Source organism: Ciconia boyciana, chromosome 3 (genome assembly GCF_034638445.1).
Source record: "Ciconia boyciana chromosome 3, ASM3463844v1, whole genome shotgun sequence".
Taxonomy (NCBI): Eukaryota; Metazoa; Chordata; class Aves; order Ciconiiformes; family Ciconiidae; genus Ciconia; species Ciconia boyciana.
Window position 1 is genome coordinate 7,105,348 of NC_132936.1, and position 23,884 is coordinate 7,129,231.

Here is a 23,884-nt window from a genome sequence, read left to right on the forward strand (position 1 = left end):
CCTAGGAGAGTGTCAAATATCCCTAATGTCCAGGAGCAAGGAGGTCTAAATCTCCTTTGCTTGCTTTGAATCTGCCACTCATTAGGGTCAGGCCTGGTCCTTAATTATCAAACTGGATGGCTTATTTTCTCCATGACCTCGTAGCAGCATACATTGCTTTTACAATTCCCCATCAGTTGTCTAGGCTGAATTGTGCTATGTCGTTCTAGCACAGCAGTCATCCCACCTCTTTGGTACTTGTTCTGCCCTGCATCTTTCCAATTGGGCTATATCTTTTTTGAACTGAATTAAGCTCATTTGTCCCCTTGCCAGCATTTTCCCATGGCTTAAATAGCTCTGCCTCCCTTTAGGCATTTTGGATGAAAGGCCTATGGTGCCATGAGATCTGTGGAGGTGAAGGACGCATGGAGAGAGGAACCAGGAGCTGCTAAAGATTAGAAGGTGTGAAGGGAGCAGATACGTGGCTGGCACAAGACAGTCTAGCTGCATGGCTGCCCAGTAGCTTACAGCAGCTGAGCCCTGTTTTACCCTTTTCAAACAGCCACTGAGCATTTTTTCAGATACTCGATCTCTGGGGATAAAGCCCTTGTTTTCAGTAACCGTCCAGTTTGTTCTTCCTCAGCCACAACAGAAGAGCTTTCCCTTCTGTGCATAAAGCATGACCTTTGGGTAGTGCGTAATAATTTGGATGATCAGACAATGTTTGTTTCAGACATAAAACACACAATAACTTTAAGAAACACACACCCAGGCACAACAATATTTCATGGGAGAGTTGGCTAAAAGGAAAGGGGGGACAGGGGAAGTTGCATTGACCTTAGATAACACATCTGAATGAGAACAAAAATAAAATAAACACAGATTAATCAAGGACTCCAAATCGAACCGCTTAGTGATAAGGATTCAAACAGGCAATAAACAGGCTGTGAGATACTTTCTCTGTGATGTTTGAGGAACTGTTATTCCAGCTTTGTGCCTAGCATGGGGCAGGGGGCTGAGCTAGCTGGTATCCTAAGGGATCTGTAGGACTTGAGCAGAGGTTTTGTTTTCAGGGGGACTGTGGGGGCAATTTTTATTTTTTGTGAGTTAGTTGTGTGCAAACAGATGTCATGGCACTCATAAGTGAACGGACGAATCCTCTCCATGCCACGTAGCACATTAATATGCCAGGCTGAAGATAGTGGTAGCTGAGACCAAAGTGAAAAAGGCACTTAAATCAGTACTTTACTGGAAAAAGAAAGCCTTGCCCAATTCTTGCCCTCTTCCTGGCATTCCTTCCTCGCCTCTGCTCAGGAGGTTTTGCTCAAAGCCAGCTAAAGGCTTCTTCTTGACCTTTGTGTTGGAGTTTTGTAGAAGGAACAAAGAAAAAAAGAAAAAAAGAAAATGTGAAACAATGAGTTCCACTCTGCTATTCCAGCTCTTTGTATGGAACTGAGTACCATATGTTTTGAAAGGCTGTGGAAAAGCACACACAAGCATCCATTCACTCAAGTCTGATGGCTGGGATGGGAGAAGGGATGGTGCCATGAACTTTCCCTTCCCCCTCCTCATCCTTTTTGGAGCATCTGCAGTTATTAGTGGCAGGCCTATCTCACAGCTGGCATCAATGAAAGAAGACATTTGGAGCTCAGCTGTGTGTGGGTACAGGGAAGGTAGAACTCTCCTTGTACTCACTCCCATATCAATATAGTGAAGAGTGAGGTCTAACAACATCCATTGAAGTGGAATTTCCATGGGCTTCAATGACTTTTGGCTAGCCTAAGTCAGGCTAGCCACAGGTTACTTCTATAGACTGAAGTACTAGAAAGTCTGATGACTGCATGCTTCCTGCTCGTTTCGTTTTATTAACCTCTTGATATTTTTCCTGTTATTGCTGCAAGCACAGCTGGCTGTATAGGAAGCTACTGCAAGTTGTGTAGGTGTCAGCCATTTGGAGTTTGTATAATCCTGCTCTGGACAGCAGGAGTTTCCTGCCTGAGGGCCTTGGCCTGTCGCACCTAACGACAAAAATGTAGAAGTACAAAATAGCATCCGCCTTTTGCACAAAGAATCATATAAATGGAGGGAAATCCCCTAGATCAGTGAAGGTAGGTCTCTGTTGTCTGTGTCTCATAATTCCCTTCTGTAATGATCAAGCCTGAGAGAAAAAATAATTGTTTATATTTTGTTCCACTGATCTCGCTTCCACCCTTACTTTTTTTCTACTGGTCCGTCTTCCAGAGCACAGGATAACTCAGAAATGCTAAATAGTGCTAGTATTGAACTTCTTTGAAGGCTACACTTGCTATAATGTTTTCAAAATCATCAGAGCTCTTTCATCTTCATCATTGGCATTAGGTGTGAGACAAAGACAGAATATCATCAGCACGGATGGGACTAGTTTGTTTTACTGATGTTCAGAAGACTTTAAGGAATATTAGACTTCAGACAGATGCTTGGCCTGGTTCAAAATGACATCACACTTCAGATTTAGACCAGGGGTGGTCCAGCCTTGTGAACCCCTATGGTGCATGTTGAGCTTACATGGCGTAAAAGCATGGCAATGCGAAGACAACTTGCACCTGACAGCAGGTTTGCTCATGACATCCAGCACTGAGCTGGGTAGAGGAGTGGCATTTCTGAGGCCCTGGGGTGCCTTCGGAGAGCTTAAACAAACACCTGCCATGAGATGCAGGGCCAGAGTAGATGACCTGCTGAGGTCTCTTTCTGGCAGACCTAGTCAATAGTTATCCTGTTCCCTGCCTCAGCCAATGCCAAGATTCACAGAAATGATTCAATGTACAGTATGGGCCAGGGGCTGTTCCCAGTCAGCCGCGCAGCCTAGGCTGCCTTGTTTAAGAGGGAAAAGGAGAGTTCAGGCATATGGAGGTGACCTGTGCCCTGACAGATGGCCTTAGGGTTAGGGAACAACTCCAGTCTCTCACACTGCACTGTTGCATGTGTTTCTCTTAATCCTAGCATGCCCTAAGGTAAAATGCATGTTTCAACATTAGGAATTTTCTTTCCCTTTTCTGCCCTCAATGAGACAAGGTTGGTGCCTAATTTTGGTGGCATCTCCCATGGCAAAACTTCAGAAGCACCTGTGTTTCTCTCCACTGACTGTACGGCCAATCTAAGTCTTACTTCAGTAGGAATCTCCTCTGCTTCAACACCCTCAAAAGCATCTGCACTTACATTAGGAACAAGGGAAGCCTGCCTGTCGTGGTTTAGCCCCAGCCGGCAGCTAAGCACCACGCAGCCGCTCGCTCACTCCCCCCCGCAGTGGGATGGGGGAGAGAATAGGAAGAGCAAAAGTAAGAAAACTCGTGGGTTGAGATAAGAACAGTTTAATAACTGGAACAAAATAATAGTAATAATAATAATGAATTATAATGAGAAGGACAACAACGAGAGAGAGAGAGAGGAACAAAACCCAAGGGAGGGAAAAAAGGGGGGGGGAAATGATAATAATAATAATTAAAAAAAAAAAAAAGATACAACCGCTCACCACCCACCGACCGATGCCCAGCCAGTCCCCGAGCAGCGATCGCTACCCCCCGGCCAACACCCCCAGTTTATATACTGGGCATGACATCATATGGTATGGAATAGCCCTTTGGGCAGTTTGGATCAACTATCCTGGCTGTGCCCCCTCCCGTTTCTTGGGCACCTGGCAGAGCATGGGGAGCTGAAGGAAAGAAAAAAAAAAAAAGTCCTTGACCAATGTAAACACCGCTTAGCGACAGCCAAAACATCAGCGTGTTATCAACATTATTCTCATACTAAAATCCAAAGCACAGCACTATACCAGCTACTAGGAAGAAAATTAACTCTATCCCAGCCGAAACCAGGACACTGCCTTAACTGCTGCACATGGATTAGGTCTTCGGCAAGTTCGGTACTATGACGCTGAAACAGTGCTGGAGCCAACCGTTGCAAGGCTGGCCAGAAATAAGGCATTTAGGAAAAGAGCAGGCCGCTTTTGAGACAGATTTGCATTAATAGCATAGAACACCTCCCCTATGAGGACAGGCTGAAAGAATTGGGGTTGTTTAGCCTAGAGAAGAGAAGGCTCCGAGGAGACCTTATAGCAGCCTTCCAGTACTTAAAGGGGGCCTACAGGAAAGATGGGGAGGGACTCTATCAGGGAGTGTAGTGATAGGATGAGAGGTAATGGTTTTAAACTGAAGGAGGGTAGATTTAGATTGGACATAAGGAAGAAATTCTTTACTGTGAGGGTGGTGAGACACTGGAACAGGTTGCCCAGAGAAGTTGTGGATGCCCCATCCCTGCAAGTGTTCAAGGCCAGGTTGCATGGGGCTTTGAGCAACCTGATCTAGTGGAAGGTATCCCTGCCCATGGCAAGGGGATGGAACTAGATGATCTTTAAGGTCCCTTCCAACCAAAACCATTCTATGATTCTAACATCTTGTGTGTCCTTACTGGGATAAGGGCCAGTGGTTATGAATGGCAATTGGAATTCTTAACCTGTAGGCTTGAAACAGAACAGATAGTGAGGAAGGAAGGAAGTGCCATCAGTCCCGTTTTACAGCTGGAGAGACTTGAGGCATGCACAGGCTCATCCAGGAGCTCAGCCATAAGGTTGGTTGACCCAGATTTTAGGGACCCCATGCAGGAATTTAAAGAATCTCTCCCTCAAGAAGGAACGGTAAAACAATTTCAGGAGCAAGGGGCATGCTATGAACAGCCTGTCATAAGGCACGTAGGGACAGCTTTGGAATTAAGATGGTTTTTACACACTCAGCCTGATGGCTGTCGAGGGCCAAGCCTGTGGTCACAGGAGTGAGCCAAAGCAGGAACTCTAGTAGAGCTTTTCCTCTGTGCATGAACAATTGGGGGAAACTCTGCCGTTTTGAGGAATTTCCGAGGACAGTAAATTACAGACTAGATCACAGCTCTATTATGTTTTTGGGGAAGGCATTTGGAAATTAATGTTTCGTATTAAGATTTAAATGGGGAATACATACAGCTCTGCTACTCACAGGCATCCTCAAACCTGGCCTGCCACAGCAGTTTCTCTCCGGTTGTGGTGGGTTTAAGCGGAGCCTTGGTTGACAGCAGCCAACCATGTAAGCAGATCCTCGCTATCTCTGTGCTTCAGTTCTCTGCTGCCAAACAAGGATGGTATTAGCTGTCCCTACTTCACAGGGTATTTACAGAGAACCTAGGGCAGGACTAACCCATTAGCGCTTGCACTAACAGCCTGATAAAGTGAGAGCTGTAGAAATACCTAGAAGGCAAATGAGACACAGCTCCCCTTTCAGCTAGAAGGAAGGATTTCAATGCCAGGAGTGGTCCGTTTTAGGTGACCTTTGAGTTTTTCCTAAAACAAATATTACTTTGTGTAAATCAGCTGATTGAGATGACACAAGGGAGTTGAAGTTTTTTTTCTGGGTGGGAAAACTCATCTGTTTCTTCAAAAGTGGTTCATTAAAAGTTGTCTAAAAGGTGGGCTAGATATCCTATTGTGGTGGGTTGACCCTGGCCTGCAGCTAAGTACCCACACAGCCACTCACTTACTCCCCACCTGCCAGCGGGATAGGGGAGAGAATAGGAAGAGAAAAGGTGAGAAAACTAGTGGGTCGAGATAAATACAGGCTAATAAGGGAAAGAAAGAGGAAAGAAAAAACAAGTGATGTGAAGGTGATCACTCACCACCTCCCACAAGCAGACAGACGTCCAGCAAGTCTCCAAGCAATGGCCACCTTGGAAGACAGCCCTGCCCCCTGCCCCTGTTTTTTATTGCTGAACACGATGTTATATAGTTTGAAATATCCCTTTTGTGAATTCAGGCCAACTTTCCCAGCTGTAGCCCGTCTCCAAACCCCCAGCCCACTCACTACAGAGGCAGAGTGGGAAAAAGAGAAAGCCTTGATGCTGTGCAAGCACTGCTCAGCAACAGTCAAAACACTGGTGTGCTATCAACACTGTTGTAGCCACAAATCCAAAACACAGCACCTTATGGTCTCTTATGAAGAAAGTTAACTCCATCCCAGCCAGACCCAGTACTCCTATCTTGTTTGGCTTGCTCAGATGGGAGTTATGATGGAGAGGGAGGGCTTTGGGGCAGAATTCATTACAGGCTTCCACAGGGATAAACTGAAGTTTGGAGAGAAGATGTGGGCTGGGTGCAGAAACGATGGATTAAGGTTACAACACCCATGCCATGTCATAGGATGGCTGTCAGAATGAAACCTCTCTCACAGGCCACCACCATAAGCAGACAAGCCCTCAGAATAGGCTACAAATCTAGTCAAAAATTCCTTAACAAAGTCCACCGGTGCAGCTTCACAACATGCAAATATAGTACTGTAATTACTAGACAACCTGCCACAGTGAGTTAGCTGCTCTGCAGGAACCGCTCTTTCCTGCAAAAAAAGTGGAGTGGATCATTCCTCCGTCAGAGAGAAAGAAGCCATTGCATATCATCTTTTGCAAGCTCTTTCCCATGCTCCCTGTTCCTTGTTCCATCCTTGTTCCCTGGAATACCAACCTTGTTCCATCTCACCCACTTTCCTAATACAATCCCTCCAGCCCACTGTAGGGCCACCATCACAGCCCTCCAGTTTCTGCTCTCACCCAGCGCTGGCTCAGTCCTTGCGCAGGATGCTGCCGAGCACAGCTAAGGGGGACAAGCTGCTCCTTCATTACCACACACAGCAGGTGCTGGGTCAGGTTAGTTGATGGGTGGTAACTGCCCATAGGCACGCTGAGCAACATGCAAGATCATTTGAGAAATAAACTCTGCATAATCATGCAGCTACAGTGAATCAGCTCATGAATCGCAGCTGGACCCCTCTTTGAGATGACAATCCTAAGAGACTCTTTCATGGAAAACTCGAAAATGGTTTTCTGAAAGCAGTTTGGTTTTATCGTAGATTCATCCCATGTGGTCTTAAAAAGCCATTATTCTTACACAAGGCTGAGATTAATCCCAGCAGCAAATCATTTTGGTTTCAAATGCAAGCGCATTTCAGTTACAATGTGCAAATATAGCCCCAAAACTAATGATACCCTCATGGATGATGCAATTCACATCCATGCTTGTCTACTGTAAGCCCGTGTTTCTTCTGGCAAACTGCGAATTGCAGCCATGAACAGCAGCAGCAGCAGGGAGGCTTTCTTGATCAAGATGAATGGCTTAAAAAAGGAACTCTAGTAAAGGTTGCGCTGGTCTTTTGTGTTTTAACAATGAGAGGAAGCTCTGCCTAGTTTGAGGAATTTAAGCCAGTCTAAGAGGTGTTAAAAAAATAAAAATAATCAAGGAGATTAGGACAAAGATATCTTCCCAGAGCCTACGCATGTTCTGTTTGTTTGTTTTTTAAACCTGGATCACCGGAGGCAAACTCTGAGGAATCTAGGGAAGTTAAATAATGACAAATGCCAAATACTCACACTGGGTTCCTGCTGAGCTGGCCAAGCCATTACTGAATTCAGTCAAGTGTCACTGCTACGCAGATGCTAAAGATTTGCCACTAAATTTCCTTATGTATCACTTCGTTCTGCAGTGTTGCCAGACATCGCAAGACAGATTAAGTGACAGAAATGGATGAGGAATTTTCTGGGTGAGAGGAAGATCTGCGGGTTGAGAAATGCCATTTTCACCAGGCAACAGCAAGGGATGGAGCAAGGAGAAATGGAGCCTCAGGCTTTCAAATTCCCGACATCCTTTCCCTTGCTATTCCCTTGCCTGTTACAAGCCCATTGCCTCTCATAAAACTGTCACTGAAAGTGGGGGTTACAGCGTTCAAACAATTACACCTGTCTTCCCCAAATCTGAAAGCTCCTAATGCACGTAGGTAGGCATCACTTTCCCACTGATGGGGAGAAAGAAACAAGGTTGTACAATGTCACACCGCAGCTGTGTTTTTTCTGAACCACAATCATTTAAGTGACCAGTGGATACTGCTGCACCAGAGATGTTTGGATGGAGCAGGACTTTTGGGGTTACAGACATCAATGGAGATGAAAGCATCAGAAAGCATCCCTGCATCCCCCCTGACACTGAGCACTGGCAACAGCACTCCAGCACTCCAACATAACGCCATAAAACTGGCTTTCATTTAAGCAGCTCAAAACACAGGTAGAAAAGAATGGAAACAAGGTAAACGTGACACTCAAAGACAGTACACAGCAGTGTCTCAGCCTGTGGCAATGGATGCCCCAAGTCTCTCTCCCCTGTCAGCAAGCATCACCTAATATGAAACTGAAGGGGGATGCAAGAGATTGCTCTTAAAAGAAACAAACCCACCATTTTATACAGCTGACAGAAATACAGTGCCTGTTAACTGCATTGCAAATCCCAGCCACTGTAAGCATAAAACAAAGTGAAAAAAATCCAAATGCTATTGCAGTTGATCTGTTTTTTTTCTGAAAATGTGTAGCATGCCTTAGGAGGTAATAAACGCAGTTCAGATTAGCACAGTATTTCCATGCACGTCCCTCTTTACCTCTGCAGCCCTGAGCTTAAACTAGATTAATCATAGCCTCTATTAAAATTCACTAGCCAAGCTAACAGACAGCAGCACTTTGCCAGAAGCTTGAATGGCTTAATTCATACCCTGAAAAGCCAAAAGCATCCTACAGAAAACTCATCTAAGCACCACAAAATGAAGCATGCACTGATCGCAGTTCTCCCAGTAGAAAACTACAGCAAGTTTACCGGTCATGCAAAGCTTACACCACAATGTCAGAATCTGGCCCTGGAAATCCCTTCAAGCCGCCTTCACCTGCCCCAAACTGTTAAAGCGCACAAGGAGACCGATGCTACATTTCACACACATCATCCATACCTGTAGGACAACAAGTGCTGGTCGTGTCCGAGCCTGTTCCAAACTTGTCCTCTTGTGCTGGGAAGGAAACTTCCCATCCAAGTGTCAAGTCCTGCCTCGGTCTCTGCCCTTTGTTTTCCCAAGAGCTTGAGACACACCTGCTTTCCTGTGTGTGCTGTTGGTTGTTGGGCTCAGAGTTTGTTTTTTGTTTTGCTTTGCTTTTTGGAACAAATTAAACAGCCTGTAAGCAATTCTCAGTAAGCAAGAGAGAGAACCTTTTGGCTTGTGGTGATTTAATCAAGCAAACCCCGTGACCTCCCTTTCCTGTGATCAGTGGGAACCGATCCCTTCTCCACCAGCACAGGGTGGAGTTGCAGCTAAAAAACACAAGCCTGAAAGTGCTATGCTGGATGGGCAGGGCAGATCTTCCTTCTCCGTTTGTTGTGTCAGAGAACACGGTAACTCCTGCTGGTCCAAAACACGGAGATGACCTCTGGCCAGGAAGGAACCTGAGAAATATTTTCTAAGCGATTTCCTGCTGTGGAGGGAAAAGTGGATGCAAGGGACACTTGGGCGGGGGTGCTCTCAGAGCTGCTGGGGGGTGCAGTTTCAAGAAGAGGAAAACACTTTTTTGGTCGTCGGGGGTGTGCAAGTAAAAGAAGTTACTTTTTTTTTTCTAGGGTAAACTGTTCTAAAAGCCTCAGTTGTCACTATACACAGTGATCTGGAGCCCAAGTTGTGTAGGTGCTTCTCAGACTTTCAGCTATGGTGCCTTTCATGCTAAGAGGTGCTGAGATACTCTGCAAATTAATGTAGGAGAGTCTTTCCACACAGAGCTGGTGTTCAGCAACACCCCAGCGATGCAGCTGTGGCACAAGGGCTCCTTGTCAAGGTGCAGAAGAAATCTGGGCATGCTCGTGCATCCAGAAGGACAACTACCCTCGGAATAACCCCCAAACTGTGCAGGTCCTGCTGCCTCACATTGGGGCTCCCAGAGGGGGATTTTCATGCACTAGCCAAACGACTGCGCCCCAAGAAGGTGGGGATGGTTCCCCAGGGCTCAGTCCTGGTGCAGCAGTTATGCTGATAAAATGAAGGGTACTGTAATGGCCACATTGCTTTTGTCTCTCCTGGCTTTGCACCATCTCTGATGTTCTTGCAAGATAACACCCTACAGCACCGTGGCCCAACATTAACCTATCAGATGGTACAGGGCATGTGCCATCCATCTGTGATGAGTATTGCTTTCTGGAGGTATCAGCTTCTCCTTCTTGACTGTAGAAGCCGCTGATAACAGCTAGTCTCTCTGTTTCAGGGTCTGAGTGGGGTGTTTCTGGACCATCTTTCTGAGAATGTCCTGAGATGGAAAATTGTGTATAAGACTCCAGACTCTACAGCTAATAGCATCCTTCTTTCTAGACACAACAAGAATTTATTTTAGTATCTTGATGTCTCCACTCAGGATCACTTTTTAGTTACTCTATCGTGATCCAGTTCATACTATAAAAGCAAGAAGGGACATTTGGACATTTCAGTGCTGAATACACCTCACTCACATGCTCACTGACATACAGGGTTTTTTGCACAGAGAGGGAGAGAAAGAGACAGACAGGGAGCCTGGGCCGTGTACCCCATCTTTGATTAAATGAGTGCTTTTGATTTTGATCAAAAGCTTTTGATTAATGAGTGTGATCCATATTTCCTTATATTTAACAGCAGCCTCTATATCTAACACCAGTCACTTCATTTCAGTGGGCTTTTCAGTTTCATTTCTTTTTGTCTGGCTAGACCTGGAAGGTTTATTCCCATTTATCTCCTTTGGCTGGCTGTGATGAGTAATATATGATGTTTGGGACATCTAGGAAAGAAAATGCTGCTGAGATACTTCAATTAGAGTGACAGAATTATTACTTCTTTAAAGTAGACCTGAGTTATTATTTTTTAAAGTATATAGAAAGCGCTAATAGTATGTTTATTGTTCAATCTTATTTTCCTGACTTTTATTCCCATCTATGTTGTGGTTTGCTGGTGGGTTTGGTGTTGGGTGGAAGGTGGTTTCCACCTCTACAGTAGTTTCTAAGGTTTCAGAACTGTTCCTGTTCAACATCAAGATAAGTTTAAAATATTCAGGAAACCCTGGGGCAGATTTTACTGTCACATCTGGGAACTGGAGATAAATGGGTACTCTAGAGAATGGTTAGATAAATATCTAAAACAGCTCAGAAGGAAGTATCTAAAATGGCTCAGACTAGAGATGCTTATTCTCTCTATTGACTAATAGGAGCCTCAAAGACTAGCTCAGGAGCAGGTATCTACATTGCTGGAATTTCCAGTGAAGTGAGATGAACGCTACTCTTTGCGGAAAGACCTTGCTGCAATCAATATGTCGTTATATTATGCAAAACGGAATGCCTCTTTGGACTTCAAGATAACAGCTGACAGGCATGGTTCAGCAACAGCATCATCCAACAACAATTCAATTTTCCAAAGTGCAGACTGATGCTTAGGCTGGACATACAGATTTTGAGGGGAACAAGGAAAGCCTGAACTCTTGATACTTGAGCAGGTGTCAGTAAGTGCAAGGTATGCCTAGGTTTGGATTAATCTGTTTTAGAGATTAGGAAAGGCTTGCAGGACCTCAGGAGTGCTATCATCTTTTTTTCTATATCCTGTACTCTGTCTTTGCATGGCAAAGCTTAATTAGTTTGTGCAACACTGAGCACTATGGGGCTCTGAAGTTGGTTGGGGCATCTCAGTACAGCTGTATCCAATATAAATCATTAAATGCCACGGGTCACTAGAAGGATGATATAGCAGGTGTCTCACAAGCCTGTCCTGTCATCAAGGAATGCCATGACCATCAAGTGAGCTTCAATGCTCTAATGTGCACAGGGACAGCAAAGGGATATTTCAGTTGTCCTGGTGATCCTGGCAGAGAGCAGAGAATTAACCTTTGCTCATACGGGGGACAGCAAATCTTGACTCACTGTGCTCTAATGTGCTGAGAAGGAAGGAAGTAATGAAATGTGTCATTATACGTCTGAGTTGAGTCATATATTTAGAACTGACAGCAGTGCCGAAGGCTGCATGATTTCATACCAAAAGGAGTGACATGCTCTGGACTGTCTCACTGCAGGCAGTGGTCAACTGAAACTATTTATCTGCATGAATAAGGTCCCTGAAGATGACTTTTTTCCTGAAGCACCAGGAATTCATTGCAGTGATAGAACAGTTCATTTGGGTATTCGGAGTACTTCAGTTGTACACTGCCATTGCCCAGCTTTATGGGTTTCTTTTAGGTTTAAGTGACTTGCATTTATATTGTGTTTTTTTAGGCTAATTACCACACTTGTATGAATTTCATCATAGGAGAATGATGACTACAATAATGTGTAACATAATCATCTTGTTGAGAAGGCACAAAATGCTAAATGGCTATTTGATCTTCTAGAGTAAAGCAGAGAAAAAGCAAATGTGGGAAACTGAAGCTGGACAAATTTAATTTAAAAGCAAAGGTCCGTATTTTTAATAATCTCAGGAATCAACCATACATGCAAACTTCTGTGTGATTCACTAATACTTGACACATTCATATCACAGCTGGCTGCTTTCCTACATGAGGTGCTTCATTTTTCTTCATTATTTGGCTTAGATAGAGATACAGCTATTTGACATCCCTAATACAGGACCTGCTCTTTCAGCCTTTAGACTTGCTGGAGCTCTTTTATTATTAAATTAGGGATCTGGGTGCTTTAGTGGACTGTGGTTTTAACAACATGTTTTGTCTGGGGTTATATAAAGCTTCATGTGCTAAAAGCAGTATTGACAATAGGCAACCAAGGGCGTTCGTAGATGATAGGAAATCCCAGTGCAGCGACCCAGGCCAAAGTAGGGACTTCTGCAGAACGATGGAGAACTCATTGAGCTCTTGTGAAAACCAACAGAGGAAGTGGAAAACGCCTGTAACTGGTAGCCTTTGTGTTGATGCGATTGTTGGATTTCCCCTGGCAGAAAACACGCAATAATTCCTCCAGGGATTTTTGAGTCCCTACCCAAAAAGTGCAACCCACCCATCCCTTTCTGAAACTTCAGGCAGCTTCCTTTGGATTACCTAGGCCCTGTTTAAAATGGATGGCTCCAGGCAATGGCCTATTTTCCTATCCTTTCTTCTGACAATGGACAACGAAGGAAATGCTTTTTAATGGTGCATTACAAATCAGAAGTGATCACCTGAGGGGTTTGGGTGTGGAGAGCTCTGCAAAGCTGTATCCTACATAACATGGGGCTTGAGGACTCCATACAATGCAGTGTGCTGTGGAATTCCCACTTATTGTAATTATCTGCACATAAAAGTTATTCATAGAAGTAATAGTAACAACACAGAGAAGCCCAGCAGTCAGGAGGATACCTTTGTGTTGAAGATGTACAGACCTAGAGCTCCTGCTCCAAAGAGCAGGACAAGTAGTAGCTGAAGATACACAGGTGGAACAGGACAGGGACACAAAGAATGGTCCTGGTCCTGGCATGTCAAAGGGACCAGCTAGGACAATGCTCAGGCAAGACATGATGTGTGCAAGAGCAGACACCAGCAGAAGGAGACGGAAGAATGTTGTCATCATCCAGGTGGTGCCATCAGTGAGACGGCCAGAACCTGGGTGGGCATGGAGGGAAGAGGATATCTCCTGGAGCTGGAAAGAAGCAGAACCTGTAGGATTTAGGCAGGGCGTGAATGGGAGCTCTTGAAGAGTTAAAGCTCCAGTAGCGCACAGACTTTGGCATGGGAGTGACTTCACAGACATTAAGAATCCAGCTGGGATTGCTTTCAGGGCCAAGACCTTTCTTTTGAAGTCTGGGCAATGTGTCACATAGTCCAGCATGGTGGGGAAGTTGATGTGTTAGATTATGATCAAAAAAATGGTATTCTTCTCCTGGGGCAAAGGGGAGGGTGTAGGGAAAGAGCTCCAGGAGCTTTTCTTCTCATCTTGTCCCCATGACAGGCACAAAAGTGGGGAGATAGACTATATGTATACTGCCTTTTCTTACGTTCTCATGCTCCTTTCATTTAGTACTCTACTTAGTACTCGATTTATTTACAAGAGAGAGGAAGCCTTACGTAGGTAGGTGTTAGGATAATAAACTTGCCTAGGAAAATGTGGATTTAAAATCCTTGCTCTGACAGAAAATGTCATATATGGTATTAAGGTACAATACCTTGGGCAGGTCCTCCAAAGTGTTTTCCATGCTTATGAAGGTGAAGAAGGGATCCGCTATCTGTGAGAGGCTCCAAGGTGAAAGAATATGGGCTGTACGACCACTACTGATTCACATTTAACATGTGCTGGCTGAAGTACATGTCAGTGGGTTACATGTATATTTAGTTCATAGATTTGCATATCCTTTCTAGTGAAAAGAGACCTTTCGACGCAGTCAGAACATGTTTATGCATCATGTCGGTTACTGGTAAAGAGCATTCTGGTCATACAGCTGCTTCCCAGTCACTCTTCTGCCCTAAATGTCCATCAGCTCACTGCAAATCCCAATTGGGCATGAGGCAGAAAAGGTCAGATCCCTCCATGAGAGCTGTGGAGTCACCACATGGATGACTAGAGGGAACTGAGCCCAAAGAAAGGCAAATACAAAAAGGATTTATGAATTCCAGCTTGAAGAGAGTCCGTATATATATATAGCCCATTCATTCAGTAAGCCATTTCCTCTTTTGCATAGAAAATGATTAGGCAAAACAGAAGCTTCTGGCTATACAGAAACCTTTGTATTTGGTGTAATTCCCTGTGAAAGGCACTTTTCCTGTGTGAATCGGATCTTTTTTCTCCGTTGCAGATATGAATGGGATGTCTTCACCATCATATGTTCCCTCTGACCCACAGGTCAAACTCCCAGACCTATTTTTTTTTTTTAATCAAATTCTTCTTTGCTGTCCTTTGCTCTGGGACAAGAAGCACTCTTTCTGCTGTTGAAAAGAAGACAACGTTGCCGCAAAGGTCCCCTGGCCAGTTATCTATGGCACTTTATGAGACAACCCCATGCATATTGGGAGAAGCAAACTAACCTGAGAAAGAGGGTTTTTAGCCATGAGTATGCTTTGTATATTGCAATGTTTGTTAATTCCTTCCCTTACACCTTTTAGACTAATCACACAGTTTCTCTGAAGGACAGAGATACTGTAACTTCTTGTAATCTCAATGATAATAAATACCTACTTGTTTCCTGTTAGAGGCTGGGCTAAAGGACAAATACATAAAGGACAAGTATGTTTTGTTTGGCTGCTCAGCAGGTGGAAAAGATGTCCAGCTAGTCAAACAGCAGTTAAGTGGTTGCCAACCATATGGTGAAGACTTTTGTTGGGCCAACAGCCAGGCTGAGCCAGGCAGGAGACACGTGATTTGACTGATGGTATTAGCAAGGGAAGGAGAGTATAGAAATGAATTGGGGGGCACTATGGGGAGGTAAGGGATAGGTCTGTTGGAAATACAGGAGAGAGCTGGGAACAGTGGCACAGAGAGGACACAGAAGGACTGCTGTAGGGTCTAGGGCAGGTGTGGTGGCTTGAGTATTGTTATGCTGAGTATTATAGGGAATATGGTGGGACTCCATGATATTGCAGTAGAAGGTGTCAGATATAAAGCTGGGGAAAAAATTAATTACTTCTGTGGTTCATAAGATAACTTTATCTTTTTACAGTTCTATGCTAAGCAGGTGGAAGGTTGCTGAAGAGTCCCAAATGTTCCGGCACCCTAAGGACGCTGGAGAGAGAAGCCCAGACCAGTGTCCTGGGTGTGAGACACAGTGACGAGCCTGGAGCCAGAGCAGTGGAGAAAGGCACCCTGGCTCCAGTGGAGGAGCATTTAAGCAGGTTTTTGTCAGTGTAACTGGAAGGGGAGAGGTGGTTCACCTGAATTCCTGTCTTCTAACAGAGACTTCCTTGTTTGCTTCTAGCCTTGTGAAATGGGGAAACCCTGCCCTGTAACAGCATTAAGGAAGGGTGCAGTTTGTTTTCTGGGTAGAGTGGAAAGAATCTAGCACAATTTAGTTGCTTATCAGGGGAATGCTGACAAATGCCACCCTCACTGCTCCCAAGAGCATCCCCCTCTCATCCACCACCTGGTAAAATTTTTGCACTATATCATGTTCTTGTGGTGGTTAGTTAAACTTCCTCCAAGTGTCTTTGCTTTGTGCCTGATCCATGATGTTCATCAGTCCATTAGTTGCTTTTTACTGAAAATAGATGGGCCATAAGGAACTGAATTCTCTTGCAGATCAGAACCACCAGCAGATATCCCAAATGCTGAATAACATGTTACCCTGAACCTTCAAGTGCTTTCCACTGGTATGGAAGTCTCCAGCACAGGTTCTGGTTGACTTGCAATGGCACGTTGCCAAGGACTGACAAATTCCCGGGAAAACCAATGGAAAGGCACGTGCTAAGGGACGTAGGACTTGGCTTACGACTGCCTGGGGGATGCTTAACCCACAGGGGAGTGAGAGGCCCAGTGCCAGGGAGCAGAAGGAGCTGGCTGCTCCACGTGGCAGGAGCCGGGAGCTGGAAGAGCAGTGCCCTCACTGATGGGCACAGTCCTGTGGCACCTGAACAAGGAAAGCAGAGCGGGTCTGGTGGCAGTGACCGGGTTCAGTCACAGTCCCATCCCCAAATGAACCCATAGCAAAGGAGCAGGTCCAAGGTGCAGCCGGGAGGTCACATCAGCAAATCGGTGTTGGGATTAGGAAGGTACAAGGCTGGGCACAAGCAGACGCACAATGTGGCTTGGCCAAGGACTGAGGACAAAACTTAAATGTGGCTCCTGAGCCAAGGCAGGGTCCCCAGTGAGATGTCTCCCAGCTTGTTCTCGCACCTTAGCTGTCTTCCCAGCAGTCTGATCCCTGGTTACACAGCTGCACCGTTGCAGAGCTGACCTTGGGTAGAGTCAAGCAAATCGCAAAGAGAGGAGGAAAGAGTGTGCAAAGCCTGTCAGTGCTCTCAGGGCCATGACACTTGCCCTTAGACATCTGAATCCATAGGGAATGACTACTGGGAGTATTTCAGTGTGTAGACATGCAGTTATATTGCAAAACTCAAAGATGCCTAGACCCAACGTGAAGAGGCAACACCTCACTTCTGAGCATCTGCTCCTACCATAATACTTTGCCCTCAGTTCAGTGCCCAGGCTTGCCATTACACACAAGGAGGACTGGTTGCCTTGGCGCCCAGATCCAGCTGAAGCAAGAGAGAAATGCTGTAGAACAGGGTGGTATCTGAGTACCAAATCTCTTATGCCTTGCTAGATATGGGATCCTTCTCTCAGCAGCCTCACTTAGAGGCTTTTCCCCTGGTTGGGGGCCTCGGTTGCGCTAATCACTTCAGTTTGCTGTGCTTTCCGTGTTGAAAAAGGAAAAAAAGGAGACACTAATAGAGAAAGACAGATCTGAGCAGCCAAAAAAATTTCTTAACAAGAAAAACACTCACCTTAGTGTTAGAGGCCAAAGGGGTAGATGCCAAAGAGGTCAAATGCCAGACACAACCTTAATTTGCAACTTAGTTTCCCAGATCGGAGACCAAAGTTTGGCTTTTGTTTGGTGTCTGAGCTCTCTCATTTGCCAACACCAAAAATGCCTCTGTGATATGCAGTGGTACTGATCTGATCCCTTAGGCTAAGCTTGGCATCTTTGCCACCCATGCAGAGCTGATGCAGGTATTGCTGAGCAACTGCAAACTGAACCTGAAAGGGTTTAGGCGAGATAAGCATAGTGGCACAGCCTCATTCACATCTCTTGGATGTGCTGAGACTGCATCGTATGGGTGTTTCTGAAATAAAACAAGTATGGGTGTGAGGTACTGTGTCTAACAACAGTTTTTCCCGGAAAGTGCCTTTCAAAGCAGACAACTCCCTAGCCAAAACTAAGCACCCATAGGGATATGAGTACTTAATTGCCACTTCAGGTACCAAATCCTGTGTCCATTATCAATAACCCTCTTAAATACTCTGAAAGTCCCGATCAGACATTGCCTAAGCCTATAGATACCTCTGCCTGCTAAGTACTTATTTGGGTAGGTCCGTGCTCAGCTTTACAAGTTTCTGACAGTCCCTTCCTGAGGACCTCAGCCTGGACCAGGTCCAGACATCATCCACGTAGGGAGGCATTTATGAGGATTACAGGCTCTCCCTAGCCAAGCCAAAGTTCTTGGGCTGTGTGTGCATTTTATGATTTCTTCCAGACTTGTTTTCTCCCAATAGCCTTTCAGATCTCACCTCTAGAAATGACTGGAAACCCTGTGGGACTGTGGCCCAGTACAGTCATATCACCTGTAGAACAGATCTGTAGAGAAAACTCTTGCTGCACATCCCAAAACCCCTCCAAGAGAGAAGGGGGAACATGGGACAGGGCAATACCGAACTATCAGGTTAATGCATCCTGAAAATTCCATTTATGGATTAAAAAGGTTTGGTTGTTTATTAACCAGCACACCTGGCCCTTTTATTAGTGCAGCACAAAGGTGGTTCTTTCTTAATGGTTATCACAATAGCGGAGAAGGAATATCAACAGTGGGCTGTGTACATGAAAATAAACTCTGATCTTAGGTTAGAGTGTGCATTCAGCAAGCTCAGCTGACGTTGGGCACAGTTTTGACCTTCTCACTGGTGCCAGCTGAACACAAAGGACAGCAAATATTCAGCTTGAATTTCCTCTCACACCAGTTTTGCGCCAACATAATTTCATCGGCACCAGTGTAAATCCTCCATTTGCAAGGGTGGATGGAGAGGAGGACCAGACCTGTGGACTGGCAGGTGGAGCCCCTCCTCTGGGACTCTTCCTCCTCAGGTCCCAGATCACTGAACATGCTGATCCTTACAGAAGGACTGATGCATCACAGGCTCTCCCCTCGTCCAATTTTTGGAGTGTCCAATCTGTCTGAGGGTCTGGGGAATGGAGGTTGAAGATAGCTGAGATTAGAAGTGGTTCAAAGCTGGACTTTGCCTCCAGCTGAAATTCATCACATACTGTAAAACATGTATCCCGCTCTGGGATCTTAAATGAGAATCTCTAAGAGGGTCTCTAAGAGAAGGAAATATGGGAAAAAAATATTTCTAAATAAACAAAGTATGTCATTTTCATTATCTGATAAATGATACTGGGATTGAAACAGAGGCTTATCCATGGGTGTTGATGGTTTCTCTCATCTTTGCTAGCTGTCGGCCAAATCAGTGAATACTCAAGTTTTACAGAACTTGAGCACTGGGAGAAAATTGCCCTGGGCCAAGGTGTTGAGGGCCTTCCACCAAGCCCAGAAGTAGTTCTTGTTGCTTGTTGAGTATCCCAGGGGTCTGAGTATCCCAGGGGTTGAGTATCCCCTAGCAGGGGTCTGAGACACCCTAGGACCCTCAGCATAGGAGAGCTCTGCTGAGCAGAGTTTCCCTGGAGGCATCACTGATGGTGGCTAGGGCTCACAGGCAATGAGAAAGCAGGCTGGCTTCTAGCACACATAACCCTATCAGCGTTTCATCCATAGTTTCGTGGAGTCAGACACCTTTCCACAAGACTTCATTTGTGACAAAATAGCATTTCTCAGTTAAATAAAAAAAGTCCGTGAAGAAGACCCACAAGCTTTCAGCACTGACTTTTCTCCTTCTTCCCATCTGCACACAAGGTTGATACAGAGCAAACCTTCTACCTTTGCCTAGGTCAGTTGTACATTTCCTGCAATTATTGTTTGCCCGCTATCCTTCCCGTTACAAAAGGGAAACTGGCAAGATAAATTTCTTGGGACTAGTCTACACTTGAAAGTACTGGCCCTATCCTAACCCCAGCAAGAAATGTGGAGGGACACGTGCTGTCACCCAACACACCTCGGAGAGGTCTCCCAGGGGGTGAGACAGTGCTGCTGGCAGCAGGTGAAAGAGATGTGGCGTAGGGGGACTTTGTTGGATGGATGTAGCACATCCCCTGTTTTCTCTCCTTTCCGCAGATCCCTTGCACAGTGGCTGGCTCAGCACACTGCTGGCTCATCCAAATCCACCATCCTCGTCGTCCCAGCACCGTGAGGCAGGGGACAATATGACGTGGTGCTGCTGATATACATGATGGAGGTGCGTAGGCACAACCTTGGGAGCTGTGCGGGCAAGCACCTCGAACACAGACTTCATTAAACGCATCCCTCTGGCCCTGCTGATTGCACAGAGCTTGTGCTCCTGGGCTAGATGGGCAGGCTGTGGTTGCTGTGGGACCTCTCTCCATTGATGCTGTCTGTTGCAGGATGTGTCCCAAAGGAAAAGCATCATTGCCGCCCCCCCACTAGCCAGCACAGACCACAGCTGCTCGCTGCTGGTGGGTTTTAGTCCGGCCAAGGACTGCATGCCGCTACCAGCCCATGCTTACCTGTTTAGTCACATCCATCTGCAAGGGGCCATGGGACAACACCAATCTGTGTACACATGGCCACAATGTCCATTCCCATGGCCAAAAATCAAGGTCAGATGGGACAGGTGCCAGTCCGCACTGCTTTCTGGGAAGAGCAGCTTTTGCTTTGTCCTTCTGTTTCAAAGCTTTAAAGTTGGTCAGATGCTCCCTGTGGAGCACAGCCCAGCTTTCACATTGGTTCTGCTTAAAAACACACATTGATCTAGCTCGGAACACCGTCAAATCTGACCAGCCTAAGCTGCATGCTCATGGGGCTGTCACTTGCAGGTGGTCTGGTTCAGACTACAAAGGATGCTCGTAGGATGTCTCTAAGAGGCCTCAGATGAGCAAACTCTGTTTGTCTTACCTTGAGTAAACAGGTGATACTTTCTGATAAGCAGCCATGATAGAAGCAGGAAGGAAAACCTGAGGTATGGTTGTCCACCAGCGTTGCTCGGCCAAGCAAGAAAACAAATCTTTCCTTATTATGCAGTTGGGAGAGCCAGGGAAGCCTTTCATCCAGCCTGCTCATTTTAAAGGGAAATGGTTCCAAGAATGCAATAGTTACTTAGTATTAAAGGCAGTCTTTTCCAAGTATTAAAAAAGATAGGCTTAGGTTTTGCTGTACTTTGCTAGCAATAGCCTGTCTGTCCACTTTTATGTTACAGTTACTCAGACTCAGAATTTGCCCAGGCAACTCCAGCCAGCCTTTGGCATCTTTTCCAATTGAGGAAACTAAGACATGGAGCGCTAAGCTATCAGCAATATTTGAAGTCTGTGGGGGACATAGCTTTTCCAAATAGCACAGTGTCGTGGTTTAGCCCCAGCCGGGAGCTAAGCACCACGCAGCCGCTTGCTCACTCCCCCCTGGTGGGATGGGGGAGAGAATCGGAAGAGCAAAAGTAAGAAAACTTGAGGGTTGAGATAAAAACAGTTTAATAGGGAAAGCAAAAGCCGTGCATGCAAGCAAAGCAAAACAAGGAATTCATTCACTACTTCCTATCGGCAGGCAGGTGTTCAGCCATCTCCAGGAAAGCAGGGCTCCATCACGCATAACGGTTACTTGGGAAGACAAACGCCATCACTCCGAATGTCCCCCCCTTCCTTCTTCTTCCCCAGCTTTATATACTGAGCATGACGTCATGTGGTATGGAATAGCCCTTTGGTCAGTTTGGATCAACTATCCTGGCTGTGTCCCCTCCCAGGTTCTTCTGCACCCGGCAGAGCATGGGAAGCTGAAAAGTCCTTGACTAGTGCAGCAACAACTAAAACATCTCTGTATTATCAATGCTGTTTTCAGCACAAATCCAAAACATAGCCCCATGCCAGCCACTATAAAGAAAATTAACTCTATCTCAGCTGAAACCAGGACACACAATCACCACTCGGTGCTTCCTGGACCCTCTCCCCAGTTTTAAGAATAACTTTTAGCTGGCTCCAGCAGGACTACTGGAGCCTCCAAGCTGCATGTGGCATGTGGCCCTCAGTGGCATGCTCCAGCTGAGCTGCCCTAGCAGCTCGTCCCTGCTGTAAGCGAGCATGGCTGCTCTTGCTGTCTGCCTCCTCCCCTTCCCTGACTGCCGGCGGATGCCCTGCTGGGGCAGCTGATTCAGCTCACCGAGCTGGCAGGAAACCTCGCAGATGTTTCCTGGGCTGGTTTGCTGCCAGCATAACGGGATGAAGCAAAGCAGCAATTGGAAGAACTGGTTGAGCACTTGAGATGCCACAGGGCAGGGGAGAAGGAGGGGACATGGCTAAGAGTGGGAGGGGAAGAGATGATCAGCTCTGTTCAAGCCCTCAGGTGTCACATAGAGGAGAGGAAAAAACGTCAAGTGAACTCACCCATAGGAATTTTCCTGTTTGAGTGGTTTCAGCAGAAAATTTGTATCCTCCCCAGTTAAATATGTTATTTAGAGAGGAATTTTGCCCAGTCCTACCAAGAAGTCCTTGTTTTATGCAGACAGCAAGAGGCTCGCATAGACGCTTCTCCTGTGACCTGAGGAACAGCACCAATTACTATCTTAAGATGTGAAGGACAAATCCTTTTAAATGAGTTCATTGCTCCCTTTTGGGGCTGTGCATTTCCATTTTGCTCCCTGAGCAAATGAAAAAATGCTCTGTGTTGACAACCCAATGGACTGCTTTGTACTGCCAATGAATTTTCCTTTGAGAAGGAGCACCTGTTAACTCCCCGTGAGTTAACATGAAGTATTGTGAAGTATTAATGGAATTAATGAAGTATTAATGTAATGAAGTAAAGAATTAAGTAATGAAGTATTAATGGAATTAATGAACACCTTGTTCATGCTAGTCTTTGAGCAGTGCTTGCTCTCTGCTACCCTGGGCTGCTCCGTTTGCCCCGTGCTTTTTGCAGTGACCAAGCAGCAGCTCCAGCTCTGCCTCCAGGCCTTATCCTGCTCCATGGACGTAGCTCCTGGGGAGCTGTGGGCAGCTCAGTGCAGCTTTTCCGCTCCCAGCGTGAGCAGGAACTGGAGTTTGCCTGGTGCTGCGAGTCCATGAGCACCTTTGGGCACAGAGGGACCCCGAGGACAGACAAGGGCCCCGAGGGAGTCGCGTGAGCTGGCTTGTGTTTATGCAGCAGCACAGCTGTGCACGGGCCCTTGTGTTTAGGGAGCAAGGTTCTCATTAATTTTGTTAGTGCAGCAGCTGTTTGCATACAAGAGCTAAAATTCCCTGTGCACTCACAGGGAGGGTGAGTTGCCCCAGGCTTTAGGGTAGCCAGCAGTTAACAGGATTTAATAGGTACCCACCAGAGGTGGGCTCAGATGTGGGGGATCACTAAGAAACCTCCCCCCTGCCAGAAACATGGGAGAACGAAACCAAACTGGGCACTGCTCCTCCGGTGCGTTGGCAAAGGATGAATCGGTTGATTTAACAAACAGTGGTTTTTCAAAGGAAGAAAAGAAAATGATAACAGGAAGATATTGAGTAACACAGGATACCTAATCACTCCTGCAAAGCTTGATCATAACTGGTTACCGTCCTTATCTCAGTGTCCCCAGAGAAGCAATTGTGAGATCAAAAGCTCTTGAAGTGAGAAGGTGCATTTCTAGTGCAATGAACTGTGCAGGTCTCTGAGGACTCACAGCGTAGCGGCGTGCAGTGGCTGGAGGGCATGAGCAAGCTGCACGGGAAGGAACAACAGATCCAGCACAGCCAAAAATCTGCAGGGTGTCGTCCTAGAGAGGGGTGTGTGGAGAAGGCAACACCTGCGAGCAGTTACACATCAGCTCTCCGTCAGTGAGGGGCAATTCTGCCTCCTCTGCTGCCCACCCTGACTCCCCAGCGGGCAGCTGGAGATGGGCTTGGTCAAGCATGTTTGCTCCAGTCTGCTTCAAACAATCCTTGGTATTTGTGGCTGATTCAGAGCCAAAAATATGTCCAACACCCAGTCAGCTGGCTTTTCTCTGAGCTACACAAATCAAATCAGCCCTTAATTGAATTCCCCTCTGTTGAGGCAAACTGGAGCTCAAGCACTGGGATTTCCTTGGATTGTTCCCACTGGTGAAGCTTTCATCCAGTTTCGCTCTTGCATCTGGCACTTTTTAATGACTTCATATAGAGCTGTATACAAACTGGCTTAATGAACTGGGGGTGCTCTCATTAATCAAGCCATTAGTGCGGTGTGTTCAGGCTCCGAGACCAGTGTCAAAGTCACACCAGTCACCTAGTGCCAGCAGCTA